Genomic DNA, 19,119 nt, shown 5'->3' with positions numbered 1-19,119 from the left:
GTGCAGAGGCTAGGAGAGTGAGAGAGAACAGGCTAGCAGTGGAGAGGCTAGGAGAGAGAGAACAGGCTAGCAGTGGAGAGGCTAGGAGAGTGAGAGAACAGGCTAGCAGTGGAGAGGCTAGGAGAGTGAGAGAACAGGCTAGCAGTGGAGGGGCTAGGAGCGTGAGAGAACAGGCTAGCAGTAGAGAGGCTAGGAGCGTGAGAGAGAACAGGCTAGCAGTGGAGAGGCTAGGAGGGTGAGAGAACAGGCTAGCAGTGGAGAGGCTAGGAGCGTGAGAGAGAACAGGCTAGCAGTGGAGAGGCTAGGAGAGTGAGAGAGAACAGGCAGGCAGTGGAGAGGCTAGGAGAGTGAGAGAGAACAGGCTAGCAGTGGAGAGGCTAGGAGGGTGAGAGAACAGGCTAGCAGTGGAGAGGCTAGGAGAGTGAGAGAGAACAGGCTAGCAGTGGAGAGGCTAGGAGGGTGAGAGAACAGGCTAGCAGTGGAGAGGCTAGGAGCGTGAGAGAACAGGCTAGCAGTGGAGAGGCTAGGAGAGAGAGAACAGGCTAGCAGTGGAGAGGCTAGGAGCGTGAGAGAACAGGCTAGCAGTGGAGAGGCTAGGAGCGTGAGAGAACAGGCTAGCAGTAGAGAGGCTAGGAGGGTGAGAGAGAACAGGCTAGCCGTGGAGAGGCTATGAGAGTGAGAGAACAGGCTAGCAGTAGAGAGGCTAGGAGCGTGAGAGAGAACAGGCTAGCAGTGGAGAGGCTAGGAGAGTGAGAGATAACAGGCTAGCAGTGGAGAGGCTAGGAGAGTGAGAGAGAACAGGCTAGCAGTGGAGAGTCTAGGAGAGAGAGAACAGGCTAGCAGTGGAGAGGCTAGGAGAGTGAGAGAATAGGCTAGCAGTGGAGAGGCTAGGAGAGTGAGAGAACAGGCTAGCAGTGGAGAGGCTAGGAGGGTGAGAGAACAGGCTAGCAGTGGAGAGGCTAGGAGCATGAGAGAACAGGCTAGCAGTGGAGAGGCTAAGGAGAGTGAGAGAACAGGCTAGCAGTAGAGAGGCTAGGAGCGTGAGAGAGAACAGGCTAGCAGTGGAGAGGCTAGGAGAGTGAGAGAGAGAACAGGCTAGCAGTGGAGAGGCTAAGGAGTGTGAGAGAACAGGCTAGCAGTGGAGAGGCTAGGAGAGTGAGAGAGAACAGGCTAGCAGTGGAGAGGCTAAGGAGGGTGAGAGAACAGGCTAGCAGTGGAGTGGCTAGGAGCGTGAGAGAACAGGCTAGCAGTAGAGAGGCTAGGAGAGAGAGAATAGGCTAGCAGTGGAGAGGCTAGGAGCGTGAGAGAACAGGCTAGCAGTGGAGAGGACAGGAGGGTGAGAGAACAGGCTAGCAGTGGAGAGGCTAGGAGCGTGAGAGAGAACAGGCTAGCAGTGGAGAGGCTAGGAGAGAGAGAACAGGCTAGCAGTGGAGAGGCTAGGAGCGTGAGAGAACAGGCTAGCAGTGGAGAGGCCAGGAGGGTGAGAGAACAGGCTAGCAGTGGAGAGGCTTGGAGAGAGAGAACAGGGCAGCAGTGGAGAGGCTAGGAGCGTGAGAGAACAGGCTAGCAGTGGAGAGGCTAGGAGCGTGAGAGAGAACAGGATAGCAGTGGAGAGGCTAGGAGAGAGAGAGAGAACAGGCGAGCAGTGGAGAGGCTAGGAGAGTGAGAGAGAACAGGCTAGCAGTGGAGAGGCTAGGAGAGGGTGAGAGAACAGGCTAGCAGTGGAGAGGCTAGGAGGGTGAGAGAACAGGCTAGCAGTGGAGAGGCTAGGAGAGTGAGAGAGAACAGGCTAGCAGTGGAGAGGCTAGGAGGGTGAGAGAACAGGCTAGCAGTGGAGAGGCTAGGAGCGTGAGAGAACAGGCTAGCAGTGGAGAGGCTAGGAGAGAGAGAACAGGCTAGCAGTGGAGAGGCTAGGAGCGTGAGAGAACAGGCTAGCAGTGGAGAGGCTAGGAGCGTGAGAGAACAGGCTAGCAGTAGAGAGGCTAGGAGGGTGAGAGAGAACAGGCTAGCCGTGGAGAGGCTATGAGAGTGAGAGAACAGGCTAGCAGTAGAGAGGCTAGGAGCGTGAGAGAGAACAGGCTAGCAGTGGAGAGGCTAGGAGAGTGAGAGATAACAGGCTAGCAGTGGAGAGGCTAGGAGAGTGAGAGAACAGGCTAGCAGTGGAGAGGCTAGGAGCGTGAGAGAACAGGCTAGCAGTAGAGAGGCTAGGAGCGTGAGAGAGAACAGGCTAGCAGTGGAGAGGCTAGGAGGGTGAGAGAACAGGCTAGCAGTGGAGAGGCTAGGAGCATGAGAGAGAACAGGCTAGCAGTGGAGAGGCTAGTAGAGTGAGAGAACAGGCTAGCAGTGGAGAGACTAGGAGAGTGAGAGAACAGGCTAGCAGTGGAGAGGCTAGGAGCGTGAGAGAACAGGCTAGCAGTAGAGAGGCTAGGAGCGTGAGAGAGAACAGGCAGGCAGTGGAGAGGCTAGGAGAGTGAGAGAACAGGCTAGCAGTGGAGAGGCTAGGAGGGTGAGAGAACAGGCTAGCAGTGGAGAGGCTAGGAGCGTGAGAGAACAGGCTAGCAGTGGAGAGGCTTGGAGAGAGAGAACAGGGCAGCAGTGGAGAGGCTAGGAGCGTGAGAGAACAGGCTAGCAGTGGAGAGGCTAGGAGCGTGAGAGAACAGGCTAGCAGTGGAGAGGCTAAGGAGAGTGAGAGAACAGGCTAGCAGTAGAGAGGCTAGGAGCGTGAGAGAGAACAGGCTAGCAGTAGAGAGGCTAGGAGCGTGAGAGAGAACAGGCAGGCAGTGGAGAGGCTAGGAGAGTGAGAGAACAGGCTAGCAGTGGAGAGGCTAGGAGGGTGAGAGAACAGGCTAGCAGTGGAGAGGCTAGGAGCGTGAGAGAACAGGCTAGCAGTGGAGAGGCTTGGAGAGAGAGAACAGGGCAGCAGTGGAGAGGCTAGGAGCGTGAGAGAACAGGCTAGCAGTGGAGAGGCTAGGAGCGTGAGAGAACAGGCTAGCAGTGGAGAGGCTAAGGAGAGTGAGAGAACAGGCTAGCAGTAGAGAGGCTAGGAGCGTGAGAGAGAACAGGCTAGCAGTGGAGAGGCTAGGAGAGTGAGAGAGAGAACAGCCTAGCAGTGGAGAGGCTAAGGAGCGTGAGAGAACAGGCTAACAGTGGAGAGGCTAGGAGCGTGAGAGAACAGGCTAGCAGTAGAGAGGCTAGGAGAGTGAGAGAATAGGCTAGCAGTGGAGAGGCTAGGAGAGTGAGAGAACAGGCTAGCAGTGGAGAGGCTAGGAGCGTGAGAGAACAGGCTAGCAGCAGAGAGGCTAGGAGCGTGAGAGAGAACAGGCTAGCAGTGGAGAGGCTAGGAGGGTGAGAGAACAGGCTAGCAGTGGAGAGGCTAGGAGCATGAGAGAGAACAGGCTAGCAGTGGAGAGGCTAGTAGAGTGAGAGAACAGGCTAGCAGTGGAGAGACTAGGAGAGTGAGAGAACAGGCTAGCAGTGGAGAGGCTAGGAGAGTGAGAGAACAGGCTAGCAGTGGAGAGGCTAGGAGAGAGAGAACAGGCTAGCAGTGGAGAGGCTAGGAGAGTGAGAGAACAGGCTAGCAGTGGAGAGGCTAGGAGAGTGAGAGAACAGGCTAGCAGTGGAGAGGCTAGGAGCGTGAGAGAATAGGCTAGCAGTAGAGAGGCTAGGAGCGTGAGAGAGAACAGGCTAGCAGTGGAGAGGCTAGGAGGGTGAGAGAACAGGCTAGCAGTGGAGAGGCTAGGAGCGTGAGAGAACAGGCTAGCAGTGGAGAGGCTAGGAGAGTGAGAGAGAACAGGCTAGCAGTGGAGAGGCTAGGAGAGTGAGAGAGAACAGGCTAGCAGTGGAGAGGCTAGGAGAGAGAGAACAGGCTAGCAGTGGAGAGGCTAGGAGAGTGAGAGAACAGGCTAGCAGTGTAGAGGCTAGGAGAGTGAGAGAACAGGCTAGCAGTGGAGAGGCTAGGAGAGTGAGAGAACAGGCTAGCAGTGAAGAGGCTAGGAGCGTGAGAGAACAGGCTAGCAGTAGAGAGGCTAGGAGCGTGAGAGAGAACAGGCTAGCAGTGGAGAGGCTAGGAAGGTGAGAGAACAGGCTAGCAGTGGAGAGGCTAGGAGCGTGAGAGAGAACAGGCTAGCAGTGGAGAGGCTAGGAGAGTGAGAGAGAACAGGCAGGCAGTGGAGAGGCTAGGAGAGTGAGAGAGAACAGGCTAGCAGTGGAGAGGCTAGGAGGGTGAGAGAACAGGCTAGCAGTGGAGAGGCTAGGAGAGTGAGAGAACAGGCTAGCAGTGGAGAGGCTAGGAGGGTGAGAGAACAGGCTAGCAGTGGAGAGGCTAGGAGCGTGAGAGAACAGGCTAGCAGTGGAGAGGCCAGGAGGTTGAGAGAACAGGCTAGCAGTGGAGAGGCTAGGAGCGTGAGAGAGAACAGGCTAGCAGTGGAGAGGCTAGGAGAGAGAGAGAACAGGCTAGCAGTGGAGAGGCTAGGAGAGAGAGAGAACAGGCGAGCAGTGGAGAGGCTAGGAGAGGGAGAGAGAACAGGCTAGCAGTGGAGAGGCTAGGAGAGGGTGAGAGAACAGGCTAGCAGTGGAGAGGCTAGGAGAGGGTGAGAGAACAGGCTAGCAGTGGAGAGGCTAGGAGAGTGAGAGAACAGGCGAGCAGTGGAGAGGCTTGGAGAGAGAGAACAGGGCAGCAGTGGTTGAATCGGACCTGGATCTTGTGTTTATTCAGGATTTTGAGATCTTTTTAGTGACCCCTGCAATGTAGGGTAAGGTGATGGTTCAACACAGTACATAAAATCCGTGATTTAGTTCCATCTGTAAAAGATGCTGTTCCAGACATACAGTACCCGGGCGTTTACAAACTAAAGTGCCTCTGTGGTAGTAGCTACATTGGAGAAACCAAACGACATATCTCGGACCGCATCCGCGAACATAAAGCAGACTTGAAACACGGTAGGACGAACTCCTCTGCCGTGGCAGATCACTGTTATAATTCAGTGGGCTCACATGACATTGACTTCTCCAAGACGGAGGTTCTTTGCAAACCAACCGGCTACCATGAGAGATTCGTTCATGAGGCCATTCACATATACAAGCACAGAGACAATTTCAACCGAGAAGATGGATTCAGGCTTAGTAACCACTGGAAAGATGTTTTAAATCATTTCTGTTCTTAATTAATTGTATTTTTACGATGACCTTCAGACCGCAGCTCTTTCGCCAGCATTGCCTCTTAATTCCTCTCACACCACGGTTAATGGTATAGTTTTACAACATGGAGTATACTAGGGCCTCGCAGCTGTCTCTCTCCCCCTCCTCTGTTCCGACCATGGACGAACTCGTCCGTCTGAACGGGGCCCGTAGCTATCCGTGGTGCTGAAATTTGAGGGTAAGAATCCACCCATTTTTTCGCCATATAGCATTGTGATATATAACGACTTATTGTTGGTAGCTTAGCTGATTGGAGAATATAGAGTTTATTGATAACATGAAGGTAATTTATATTTTAGTTTTTATTGGTTCACTATATAGTACTGTGAATAGCTCAGATGTGTAGTCATTTCTGTGACCAGTCACTAGCTAATCACTCAGTTATTTCAATGCTAAATTCGCCTAGTTATTTCAATGCTAAATTCTCCTGTTTGATTTGTACTAAGTGCCTCGGTGAATGTGTATGCTCTGACTTTAACGTAGCTATTTCTGTAGCAGCTACAAGCTAATCACTCAGCTATTTCAATGCTAAATTCTATGCTAATTCCATTGTCAAGGGGTGCCTCTGCGGATGTGTATGCCTTAACTTAGCTATTTCAATGCTAAATTCTATGCTAATTCCTTTAACAATGGGTGCCTCTGCGGATGTGTATGCTTTAACTTTTAACATAGCTATTTCTGTGACCAGCCACAAGCTAATCATTCAGCCATTTCAATGCTAAATTATATGCTAATTCCTTTGTCAAGGCGCTTTGTTCCTCTCACACAGCTTAAAGGCCGTGATCTGAACGTGGCTCTTTCACTCCAGCGCTGTCCTACCAGACAGTCTCGCCCCTTCACCTGATGAAGGCCGCTTGTGTTGTGGCCGAAACGTCGTGAGAATATTATTGTGTTATTTTATTTTATCAATTTATTATTTTATTCTCATTCTACGTGACTTTACCGAAAGAACCAAACAAGATGAATCATTGCAGTCACGAAAGCTTTAAATCGAAATTCAGTTGGGATCAAACAACAACAAATCTTCTTGGTTCTTTCTGGGGGGGTTCACCCGCTCGCGAAGCGACAAGCCCCGGCGTTGCCCCGGCAACCACGGCAAGATGGGGCGCGGCAAGGTGGAGCACGGCAAGGTGGAGCACGGCAAGGTGGAGCACTCTCGCTCCTCCCCCCCCCCCCACCCCGAGCCGCTTCTCAAAAATCTTCCTCCCTCGCCTCGTCGTCATCTTCGTCTTTGAAAACCTGCGGGGGTCGGAATAAATTAGAGAGACGGTGACCGACCCCACCCACCCCCCCCCCCTGGGATGGCCAGAAGCAGATCGCTCACTCAGCCTAAGCAGGAGCATCGGTGATGTGGGCGGACACTCGCTCACCGCTCGCTCGCTCACCGCTCACCGCTCGCTCGCTCACCGCTCACCGCTCACCGCTCGCTCACCGCTCACTCACCACCCACCCCTCCTCACCGCGTAGTCGTAGCTTCCAGCTCCGCTGTCTTGGTGCTGAGGCTGCGGTGGCAACTCGTGCAGCCCTTCATCCGCCTTGTTGCCACTCTCTAGCGTTAGCAACTACACACGGAGCATCCCCACAACACGCACAGTGTGTGGTGAATCTGTGGGTCTCTGTGTGTGGTGAGTCTGTGGGTCTCTGTATGGTGAGTCTGTGGGTCTCTGTGTGGTGAGTCTATGGGTCTCTGTGTGGTGAGTCTGTGGGTCTCTGTGTGGTGAGTCTGTGGGTCTCTGTATGGTGAGTCTGTGGGTCTCTGTGTGGTGAGTCTATGCGTCTCTGTGTGGTGAGTCTGTGGGTCGCTGTGTGGTGAGTCTGTGGGTCTCTGTGTGGTGAGTCTGTGGGTCTCTCTGTGTGGTGAGTCTATGGGTCTCTGTGTGGTGAGTCTGTGGGTCTCTGTGTGGTGAGTCTGTGGGTCTCTGTGTGAGTCTGTGGGTCTGTGTGGTGAGTCTATGGGTCTCTGTGTGGTGAGTCTGTGGGTCTCTGTGTGGTGAGTCTATGGGTCTCTCTGTGTGGTGAGTCTATGGGTCTCTGTGTGGTGAGTCTGTGGGTCTCTGTGTGGTGAGTCTGTGGGTCTCTGTGTGAGTCTGTGGGTCTCTGTGTGGTGAGTCTATGGGTCTCTGTGCGGTGAGTCTGTGGGTCTCTGTGTGGTGAGTCTATGGGTCTCTGTGTGGTGAGTCTGTGGGTCTCTGTGTGGTGAGTCTATGGGTCTCTGTGTGGTGAGTCTGTGGGTATTATTTTGGCAATCGTCATCAGGAGGAGAAAAGAGGGGGATGAAAGCCGCTGAAGCAGCAGGCTGTTTTAAAGTTTTAAAGTTGGGTGTAGCCCAAGGGTCATAAACAAAGTGGGCACAACTTTACCGAAAGACCCAAAGAAAATGAATTCCTGCAGTCACGAAAGCTTTAGGTCGAGTCTAACTGTGTCTCTGTATATACACTACTCTACTATATACTACACTATACACTACACTACTATACACTACACTACTATACACTACACTACACACTACACAGAATACGGAGAGAGACACGGATGGACTGGGCCTCTGTGTCCTGGCGGTGTGCCACTCACGGAGCCACGGTCGCCCGCCGCGTTTCTCCGCGGTGCCTTGGGGAGCGTGGGGGGATCCTCCCTGCACGCATGTGGGTAGTGGGGGGGTGGTGGGGTAGTGGTGGGGGGGGGGCACAGCGGCAGGTCGTCACACAGACGACCCCGCGGGCACCGCCGACGTCCGCCCGACGTCCGAGAGAAGCGAGCGACTCACGAGGGGCCCCAGGGCTCGTGACGACGCTGACGCTGACGGCGGTGGCGGTAGAGCAGCAGCAGCGTGGCCACCAGGGCGAGGGACACGGCGAGGATCGCGGCCGGAGCGGCCCAGCTGGCCCGGCCCGCCGCCGCTGCCGCCGCAGAATTCTCTGCGTGGCCAAACGGTCCCCCGCGTGGCGTCAGCGTGCCGCCGTAGTACGACGACAACCGCCGCGATGACCACACGCGCCAGGCTAGGTGCGCTTTGAGGCTCGCGGCGCTCGCACCCGGGCGTTGCGGGTCGAGGGAGCGAGACGGAGGGACGGACGGAGACAAAGTTCCCCCGTGAAGGCCCCGGCGGACTGTCGGGGCGGGTGCTGTTAGCGAGTATCAGCAGCTGTGAAGGCCGTGATTGTGACAAACGAGGGGATGGGTGGCCAGAACAGGGACACACACACACGCACACGCAATACACACACATGCACATGGACACACACACACACACACGAACACACACACGGACACACACACACGAACACACACGCACACACACACACAGACACACGCACACACACACACATGCATGCACACGCACACGGACAGACACGCACACACACACGAACAGACATGCATGCACACACACACACACACGGACACGCACACACGCACCAACACACACACACGTACACACACGCACCAACACACACACACGAACACACACACACGCACACACACGCACACGGACACACACGCACACACACATGCATGCACACGCACACGGACAGACACGCACACGCACACACACACACACACGAACAGACATGCATGCACACACACACGGACACACACACGGACACGCACACACGCACCAACACACACACACACAAACCAACACACACGTGCACGGACACACACACACCCACACACACACACCCACACGTACACGGACACGCACACACACACACACACACGTACACGGACACACACACATGCAACATTCAGAGATGCGAACAAACCTGTTCGTGTGTCCAGTTGCCTGTTCGGACCGAAAGTCGTGAGTTCAACCGGCATGCAACAGACGGCGGTGGTGGCATCTACATCTGTAGAACGTGAAGAACCAGTGGCATTTACATCTGTAGAACGTGAAGAACCAGTGGCATCTACATCTGCAGAGCGTGAAGAACCAGTGGCATCTACATCTGTAGAACGTGAAGAACCAGTGGCATCTACATCTCCAGAAGGTGAAGAACCAGTGGCATCTACATCTCCAAAAGGTGAAGAACCAGTGGCATCTACATCTGCAAAACGAGAAGAACCAGTGACATTAATATCAACAGAATACGAAAAAAACAGTGACATGTACATCTGTAGCACGTAAAGAACCAGTGGCATCTACATCTGCTGAACGTGAAGAACCAGTGGCATCTACATCTGCAGAGCGTGAAGAACCAGTGGCATCTACATCTGCAGAGCGTGAAGAACCAGTGGCATCTACATCTGCAGAACGTGAAGAGAACGTCAATAACCAGTGGCATCTCCATCTGCAGAACGTGAAGAACCAGTGGCATCTACATCTGCAGAACGTGAAGAACCAGTGGCATCTACATCTGCAGAGCGTGAAGAACCAGTGGGATCTACATCTGCAGAACGTGAAGAACCAGTGGCATCTACATCTGCAGAACGTGAAGAACCAGTGGCATCTACATCTGTAGCACGTAAAGAACCAGTGGCATCTACATCTGCTGAACGTGAAGAACCAGTGGCATCTACATCTGCAGAGCGTGAAGAACCAGTGGCATCTACATCTGCAGAACGTGAAGAATCAGCGGCATCTACATCTGCAGAGCGTGAAGAACCAGCGGCATCTACATCTGTAGAACGTGAAGAACCAGTGGCATCTACATCTGCAGAGCGTGAAGAACCAGTGGCATCTACATCTGCAGAACGTGAAGAACCAGTGGCATCTACATCTGCAGAGCGTGAAGAACCAGTGGCATCTACATCTGCAGAAGATAATGAGCTTTGGGTCTCCATGTGAGTCTATGGGTCTCTGTGTGAGTAGTCTATGGGTCTCGGTGTGATGAGTCTATAGGTCTCTGTGTGAGTCTATGGGTCTCTCTGTGAGTAGTCTATGGGTCTCTGTGTGAGTAGTCTATGGGTGTCTGTGTGAGTAGTCTATGGGTGTCTGTGTGATGAGTCTATGGGTCTCTGTGTGAGTCTATGGGTCTCTGTGTGAGTAGTCTATGGGTCTCTGTGTGAGTCTATGGGTGTCTGTGTGAGTCTATGGGTCTCTGTGTGAGTAGTCTATGGGTCTCTGTGTCAGTCTATGGGTGTCTGTGTGATGAGTCTATGGGTCTCTGTGTGAGTAGTCTATGGGTCTCTGTGTGAGTAGTCTATGGGTGTCTGTGTGGTGAGTCTATGGGTCTCTGTGTGAGTAGTCTATGGGTCTCTATGTGAGTAGTCTATGGGTCTCGGTGTGATGAGTCTATGGGTCTCTGTGTGAGTCTATGGCTCTCTGTGTGAGTAGTCTATGGGTGTCTGTGTGATGAGTCTATGGGTCTCTGTGTGAGTAGTCTATGGGTGTCTGTGTGATGAGTCTATGGGTCTCTGTGTGAGTAGTCTATGGGTCTCTGTGTGAGTAGTCTATGGGTGTCTGTGTGAGTAGTCTATGGGTGTCTGTGTGAGTAGTCTATGGGTCTCTGTGTAAGTAGTCTATGGGTCTCTGTGTGAGTAGTCTATGGGTGTCTGTGTGAGTAGTCTATGGGTGTCTGTGTGAGTAGTCTATGGGTGTCTGTGTGAGTAGTCTATGGGTCTCTGTGTAAGTAATCTATGGGTCTCTGTGTGATGAGTCTATGGGTCTCTGTGTGAGTAGTCTATGGGTCTCTGTGTGATGAGTCTATGGGTCTCTGTGTGAGTAGTCTATGGGTGTCTGTGTGATGAGTCTATGGGTCTCTGTGTGAGTAGTCTATGGGTGTCTGTGTGATGAGTCTATGGGTCTCTGTGTGAGTAGTCTATGGGTCTCTGAGTGAGTAGTCTATGGTGTCTGTGTGATGAGTCCATGGGTCTCTGTGTGAGTAGTCTATGGGTGTCTGTGTGAGTCTATGGGTCTCTGTGTAAGTAGACTATGGGTCTCTGTGTGAGTCTATGGGTCTCTGTGTGAGTCTATGGGTCTCTGTGTGATGAGTCTATGGGTCTCTGTGTGAGTAGTCTATGGGTGTCTGTGTGAGTAGTCTATGGGTTTCTGTGTGAGTAGTCTATGGGTCTCTGTGTGAGTAGTCTATGGGTGTCTGTGTGAGTAGTCTATGGGTGTCTGTGTGATGAGTCTATGGGTCTCTGTGTGAGTCTATGGGTCTCTGTGTGAGTAGTCTATGGGTCTCTGTGTGAGTCTATAGGTGTCTGTGTGAGTCTATGGGTCTCTGTGTGAGTAGTCTATGGGTCTCTGTGTCAGTCTATGGGTGTCTGTGTGATGAGTCTATGGGTCTCTGTGTGAGTAGTCTATGGGTCTTTGTGTGAGTAGTCTATGGGTGTCTGTGTGGTGAGTCTATGGGCCTCTGTGAGTAGTCTATGGGTCTCTATGTGAGTAGTCTATGGGTCTCGGTGTGATGAGTCTATGGGTCTCTGTGTGAGTCTATGGCTCTCTGTGTGAGTAGTCTATGGGTGTCTGTGTGATGAGTCTATGGGTCTCTGTGTGAGTAGTCTATGGGTGTCTGTGTGATGAGTCTATGGGTCTCTGTGTGAGTAGTCTATGGGTCTCTGTGTGAGTAGTCTATGGGTGTCTGTGTGAGTAGTCTATGGGTGTCTGTGTGAGTAGTCTATGGGTCTCTGTGTAAGTAGTCTATGGGTCTCTGTGTGAGTAGTCTATGGGTGTCTGTGTGAGTAGTCTATGGGTGTCTGTGTGAGTAGTCTATGGGTGTCTGTGTGAGTAGTCTATGGGTCTCTGTGTAAGTAATCTATGGGTCTCTGTGTGATGAGTCTATGGGTCTCTGTGTGAGTAGTCTATGGGTCTCTGTGTGATGAGTCTATGGGTCTCTGTGTGAGTAGTCTATGGGTGTCTGTGTGATGAGTCTATGGGTCTCTGTGTGAGTAGTCTATGGGTGTCTGTGTGATGAGTCTATGGGTCTCTGTGTGAGTAGTCTATGGGTCTCTGAGTGAGTAGTCTATGGTGTCTGTGTGATGAGTCCATGGGTCTCTGTGTGAGTAGTCTATGGGTGTCTGTGTGAGTCTATGGGTCTCTGTGTGAGTAGACTATGGGTCTCTGTGTGAGTCTATGGGTCTCTGTGTGAGTCTATGGGTCTCTGTGTGATGAGTCTATGGGTCTCTGTGTGAGTAGTCTATGGGTGTCTGTGTGATGAGTCTATGGGTCTCTGTGTGAGTAGTCTATGGGTGTCTGTGTGAGTAGTCTATGGGTGTCTGTGTGAGTAGTCTATGGGTCTCAGTGTGAGTCTATGGGTCTCTGTGTGAGTAGTCTATGGGTGTCTGTGTGATGAGTCTATGGGTCTCAGTGTGAGTCTATGGGTCTCTGTGTGAGTAGTCTATGGGTGTCTGTGTGATGAGTCTATGGGTCTCTGTGTGAGTAGTCTATGGGTGACTGTGTGAGTAGTCTATGGGTGTCTGTGTGAGTAGTCTATGGGTCTCAGTGTGAGTCTATGGGTCTCTGTGTGATGAGTCTATGGGTCTCTGTGTGAGTAGTCTATGGGTGTCTGTGTGATGAGTCTATGGGTCTCTGTGTGAGTAATCTATGGGTCTCTGTGTGAGTAGTCTATGAGTGTCTGTGTGAGTAGTCTATGGGTCTCTGTGTGAGTAGTCTATGGGTGTCTGTGTGATGAGTCTATGGGTCTCTGTGTGAGTAGTCTATGGGTGTCTGTGTGATGAGTCTATGGGTCTCTGTGTGAGTAGTCTATGGGTCTCTGTGTGAGTAGTCTATGGGTGTCTGTGTGAGTAGTCTATGGGTGTCTGTGTGAGTAGTCTATGGGTCTCTGTGTAAGTAGTCTATGGGTCTCTGTGTGAGTAGTCTATGGGTGTCTGTGTGAGTAGTCTATGGGTGTCTGTGTGAGTAGTCTATGGGTCTCTGTGTAAGTAATCTATGGGTCTCTGTGTGATGAGTCTATGGGTCTCTGTGTGAGTAGTCTATGGGTCTCTGTGTGATGAGTCTATGGGTCTCTGTGTGAGTAGTCTATGGGTGTCTGTGTGATGAGTCTATGGGTCTCTGTGTGAGTAGTCTATGGGTGTCTGTGTGATGAGTCTATGGGTCTCTGTGTGAGTAGTCTATGGGTCTCTGAGTGAGTAGTCTATGGTGTCTGTGTGATGAGTCCATGGGTCTCTGTGTGAGTAGTCTATGGGTGTCTGTGTGAGTCTATGGGTCTCTGTGTGAGTAGACTATGGGTCTCTGTGTGAGTCTATGGGTCTCTGTGTGAGTCTATGGGTCTCTGTGTGATGAGTCTATGGGTCTCTGTGTGAGTAGTCTATGGGTGTCTGTGTGAGTAGTCTATGGGTTTCTGTGTGAGTAGTCTATGGGTCTCTGTGTGAGTAGTCTATGGGTGTCTGTGTGAGTAGTCTATGGGTGTCTGTGTGATGAGTCTATGGGTCTCTGTGTGAGTAGTCTATGAGTCTCTGTGTGAGTAGTCTATGGGTGTCTGTGTGAGTAGTCTATGGGTGTCTGTGTGAGTAGTCTATGGGTCTCTGTGTAAGTAGTCTATGGGTCTCTGTGTGAGTAGTCTATGGGTGTCTGTGTGAGTAGTCTATGGGTGTCTGTGTGATGAGTCCATGGGTCTCTGTGTGAGTAGTCTATGGGTGTCTGTGTGAGTCTATGGGTCTCTGTGTGAGTAGACTATGGGTCTCTGTGTGAGTCTATGGGTCTCTGTGTGAGTCTATGGGTCTCTGTGTGATGAGTCTATGGGTCTCTGTGTGAGTAGTCTATGGGTGTCTGTGTGAGTAGTCTATGGGTTTCTGTGTGAGTAGTCTATGGGTCTCTGTGTGAGTAGTCTATGGGTGTCTGTGTGAGTAGTCTATGGGTGTCTGTGTGATGAGTCTATGGGTCTCTGTGTGAGTAGTCTATGGGTCTCTGTGTGAGTAGTCTATGGGTGTCTGTGTGAGTAGTCTATGGGTGTCTGTGTGAGTAGTCTATGGGTCTCTGTGTAAGTAGTCTATGGGTCTCTGTGTGAGTAGTCTATGGGTGTCTGTGTGAGTAGTCTATGGGTGTCTGTGTGAGTAGTCTATGGGTGTCTGTGTGAGTAGTCTATGGGTCTCTGTGTAAGTAATCTATGGGTCTCTGTGTGATGAGTCTATGGGTCTCTGTGTGAGTAGTCTATGGGTCTCTGTGTGATGAGTCTATGGGTCTCTGTGTGAGTAGTCTATGGGTGTCTGTGTGATGAGTCTATGGGTCTCTGTGTGAGTAGTCTATGGGTGTCTGTGTGATGAGTCTATGGGTCTCTGTGTGAGTAGTCTATGGGTCTCTGAGTGAGTAGTCTATGGTGTCTGTGTGATGAGTCCATGGGTCTCTGTGTGAGTAGACTATGGGTCTCTGTGTGAGTCTATGGGTCTCTGTGTGAGTCTATGGGTCTCTGTGTGATGAGTCTATGGGTCTCTGTGTGAGTAGTCTATGGGTGTCTGTGTGATGAGTCTATGGGTCTCTGTGTGAGTAGTCTATGGGTGTCTGTGTGAGTAGTCTATGGGTGTCTGTGTGAGTAGTCTATGGGTCTCAGTGTGAGTCTATGGGTCTCTGTGTGAGTAGTCTATGGGTGTCTGTGTGATGAGTCTATGGGTCTCAGTGTGAGTCTATGGGTCTCTGTGTGAGTAGTCTATGGGTGTCTGTGTGATGAGTCTATGGGTCTCTGTGTGAGTAGTCTATGGGTGACTGTGTGAGTAGTCTATGGGTGTCTGTGTGAGTAGTCTATGGGTCTCAGTGTGAGTCTATGGGTCTCTGTGTGATGAGTCTATGGGTCTCTGTGTGAGTAGTCTATGGGTGTCTGTGTGATGAGTCTATGGGTCTCTGTGTGAGTAATCTATGGGTCTCTGTGTGAGTAGTCTATGAGTGTCTGTGTGAGTAGTCTATGGGTCTCTGTGTGAGTAGTCTATGGGTGTCTGTGTGATGAGTCTATGGGTCTCTGTGTGAGTAGTCTATGGGTGTCTGTGTGATGAGTCTATGGGTCTCTGTGTGAGTAGTCTATGGGTCTCTGTGTGAGTAGTCTATGGGTGTCTGTGTGAGTAGTCTATGGGTGTCTGTGTGAGTAGTCTATGGGTCTCTGTGTAAGTAGTCTATGGGTCTCTGTGTGAGTAGTCTATGGGTGTCTGTGTGAGTAGTCTATGGGTGTCTGTGTGAGTAGTCTATGGGTCTCTGTGTAAGTAATCTATGGGTCTCTGTGTGATGAGTCTATGGGTCTCTGTGTGAGTAGTCTATGGGTCTCTGTGTGATGAGTCTATGGGTCTCTGTGTGAGTAGTCTATGGGTGTCTGTGTGATGAGTCTATGGGTCTCTGTGTGAGTAGTCTATGGGTGTCTGTGTGATGAGTCTATGGGTCTCTGTGTGAGTAGTCTATGGGTCTCTGAGTGAGTAGTCTATGGTGTCTGTGTGATGAGTCCATGGGTCTCTGTGTGAGTAGTCTATGGGTGTCTGTGTGAGTCTATGGGTCTCTGTGTGAGTAGACTATGGGTCTCTGTGTGAGTCTATGGGTCTCTGTGTGAGTCTATGGGTCTCTGTGTGATGAGTCTATGGGTCTCTGTGTGAGTAGTCTATGGGTGTCTGTGTGAGTAGTCTATGGGTTTCTGTGTGAGTAGTCTATGGGTCTCTGTGTGAGTAGTCTATGGGTGTCTGTGTGAGTAGTCTATGGGTGTCTGTGTGATGAGTCTATGGGTCTCTGTGTGAGTCTATGGGTCTCTGTGTGAGTAGTCTATGGGTCTCTGTGTGAGTCTATGGGTGTCTGTGTGAGTCTATGGGTCTCTGTGTGAGTAGTCTATGGGTCTCTGTGTCAGTCTATGGGTGTCTGTGTGATGAGTCTATGGGTCTCTGTGTGAGTAGTCTATGGGTCTCTGTGTGAGTAGTCTATGGGTGTCTGTGTGGTGAGTCTATGGGTCTCTGTGTGAGTAGTCTATGGGTCTCTATGTGAGTAGTCTATGGGTCTCGGTGTGATGAGTCTATGGGTCTCTGTGTGAGTCTATGGCTCTCTGTGTGAGTAGTCTATGGGTGTCTGTGTGATGAGTCTATGGGTCTCTGTGTGAGTAGTCTATGGGTGTCTGTGTGATGAGTCTATGGGTCTCTGTGTGAGTAGTCTATGGGTCTCTGTGTGAGTAGTCTATGGGTGTCTGTGTGAGTAGTCTATGGGTGTCTGTGTGAGTAGTCTATGGGTCTCTGTGTAAGTAGTCTATGGGTCTCTGTGTGAGTAGTCTATGGGTGTCTGTGTGAGTAGTCTATGGGTGTCTGTGTGAGTAGTCTATGGGTGTCTGTGTGAGTAGTCTATGGGTCTCTGTGTAAGTAATCTATGGGTCTCTGTGTGATGAGTCTATGGGTCTCTGTGTGAGTAGTCTATGGGTCTCTGTGTGATGAGTCTATGGGTCTCTGTGTGAGTAGTCTATGGGTCTCTGTGTGAGTAGTCTATGGGTCTCTGAGTGAGTAGTCTATGGTGTCTGTGTGATGAGTCCATGGGTCTCTGTGTGAGTAGTCTATGGGTGTCTGTGTGAGTCTATGGGTCTCTGTGTGAGTCTATGGGTCTCTGTGTGATGAGTCTATGGGTCTCTGTGTGAGTAGTCTATGGGTGTCTGTGTGATGAGTCTATGGGTCTCTGTGTGAGTAGTCTATGGGTGTCTGTGTGAGTAGTCTATGGGTGTCTGTGTGAGTAGTCTATGGGTCTCAGTGTGAGTCTATGGGTCTCTGTGTGAGTAGTCTATGGGTGTCTGTGTGATGAGTCTATGGGTCTCAGTGTGAGTCTATGGGTCTCTGTGTGAGTAGTCTATGGGTGTCTGTGTGATGAGTCTATGGGTCTCTGTGTGAGTAGTCTATGGGTGACTGTGTGAGTAGTCTATGGGTGTCTGTGTGAGTAGTCTATGGGTCTCAGTGTGAGTCTATGGGTCTCTGTGTGATGAGTCTATGGGTCTCTGTGTGAGTAGTCTATGGGTGTCTGTGTGATGAGTCTATGGGTCTCTGTGTGAGTAATCTATGGGTCTCTGTGTGAGTAGTCTATGAGTGTCTGTGTGAGTAGTCTATGGGTCTCTGTGTAAGTAGTCTATGGGTCTCTTTGTGAGTAGTCTATGGGTGTCTGTGTGAGTAGTCTATGGGTGTCTGTGTGAGTAGTCTATGGGTCTCTGTGTAAATATTCTATGGGTGTCTGTGTGAGTAGTCCATGGGTCTCTGTGTGAGTAGTCTATGGGTCTCTGTGTGAGTATTCTATGGGTCTCTGTGTGAGTAGTCTATGGGTCTCTGTGTGAGTCTATGGGTCTCTGAGTGAGTAGTCTATGGGTGTCTGTGTGAGTAGTCTATGGGTCTCTGTGTGAGTCTATGGGTCTCTGTGTGAGTAGTCTATGGGTCTCTGTGTGAGTAGTCTATGGGTGTCTGTGTGAGTAGTCTATGGGTCTCTGTGTGAGTAGTCTATGGGTGTCTGTGTGAGTAGTCTATGGGTGTCTGTGTGAGTCTATGGGTCTCTGTGTGAGTAGTCTATGGGTGTCTGTGTGAGTAGTCTATGGGTGTCTGTGTGAGTAGTCTATGGGTCTCTGTGTGAGTAGTCTATGGGTGTCTGTGTGAGTAGTCTATGGGTCTCTGTGTGAGTAGTCTATGGGTGTCTGTGTGAGTAGTCTATGGGTGTCTGTGTGAGTCTATGGGTCTCTGTGTGAGTAGTCTATGGGTGTCTGTGTGAGTAGTCTATGGGTGTCTGTGTGAGTAGTCTATGGGTCTCTGTGTGAGTAGTCTATGGGTGTCTGTGTGAGTAGTCTATGGATCTCTGTGTGAGTAGTCTATGGGTGTCCGTGTGAGTAGTCTATGGGTGTCCGTGTGAGTAGTCTATGGGTGTCTGTGTGAGTAGTCTATGGGTGTCTGTGTGAGTAGTCTATGGGTGTCTGTGTGAGTAGTCTATGGGTGTCTGTGTGAGTAGTCTATGGGTTTCTGTGTGAGTAGTCTATGGGTCTCTGTGTGAGTAGTCTATGGGTGTCTGCGTGAGTAGTCTATGGGTCTCTGCATGATGAGTCTATGGGTCTCTGCGTGGGGCAGTGTCAATCCTCACCGATGACAGAGAGGTTGACCCTCCCCTCGAAGTTGTCGTGGGGGAAGGTGGCCACGTGGCAGAGGAAGAGGCCCCCGTCGCCAGCCCGCACGTCCAGCAGCTCCAGCGAGACGTCGCCGGGAGGCCCCCCAACGCGGAACCGCAGTCGGCCCGCGAGGGACGAGTTGGAGTACGCCGTGCCGTGCAGCGGGCTGAGTGCGGCCAAATTGGCCCCCGCCCAGACGTTGCCACGGGAGGCCTTCAGCCAGTTGGCCTGCACCACCACCACGGCCGCACCCCACAGAACGCAGCGCAGCAGCGCCACCTTCTGGCCGACCACCGCCGTGACCTGGCCGTCCGTGTCGACACCCACACGAGGGGCTGGGTGGGAAGACAACACAGAGACCCATAGACTACTCATAGAGACCCATAGACTACTCATAGAGACCCATAGACTACTCATAGAGACCCATAAACTACTCACACAGACACCCATAGACTACTCACAGAGACCCATAGACTACTCATAGAGACCCATAGACTACTCACGCAGAGTCCCATAGACGACTTAGAGACCGACAAGACTACTCACGCAGAGATCCATAGAGTACTCATAGAGACCCATAGACTATCCTCTTTGGTAATTTCGATAAAGTCACGTAGAATGAGAATAAAATAATAAATTGATAAAATAACACAATAATATTCTTACGACGTATCGGCCACAACACAAGCGGCCATCATCAGGTGAAGGGACGAGACTGTCTGGAGGACAGCGCTGGTCTGAGCGTGGCTGTGTTCGCTCCAGCGCTGTCCTCGTGTTCGCTCCAGCGCTGTCCTCCAGACAGTCTCGTCCCTTCACCTGATGAAGGCCGCTTGTGTTGTGGCCGAAACGTCGTGAGAATATTATTGTGTTATTTTATTTTATCAATTTATTTTATTCTCATTCTACGTGGTGACTTTACCGAAAGAACCAAAGATGAATCCTTGCAGTC

General features: G+C 51.3%; 1 long non-coding RNA gene across 1 annotated transcript; it reads right to left on the bottom strand.

The window, feature by feature from the left end:
* Positions 1-6,164: 6,164 nt before the first annotated feature.
* LOC142918259 (uncharacterized) lies at positions 6,165-7,768 on the bottom strand. The gene is made up of 2 exons (XR_012937452.1): positions 6,657-7,768; positions 6,165-6,435 (listed from the first exon to the last, which is right to left on the bottom strand). It is a non-coding gene; the product is annotated as an uncharacterized LOC142918259 (long non-coding RNA).
* Positions 7,769-19,119: the final 11,351 nt, after the last annotated feature.

This window comes from Petromyzon marinus, unplaced genomic scaffold (assembly GCF_048934315.1).
Source record: "Petromyzon marinus isolate PM22_M1 ecotype Great Lakes invasive population unplaced genomic scaffold, UKy_Petmar_22M1.pri1.0 PM_G_Scaffold_59, whole genome shotgun sequence".
Classification (NCBI taxonomy): domain Eukaryota; kingdom Metazoa; phylum Chordata; class Hyperoartia; order Petromyzontiformes; family Petromyzontidae; genus Petromyzon; species Petromyzon marinus.
Note: the sequence above shows the minus strand (reverse complement) of the source record. Positions and strands in the feature narration are given on the sequence as shown.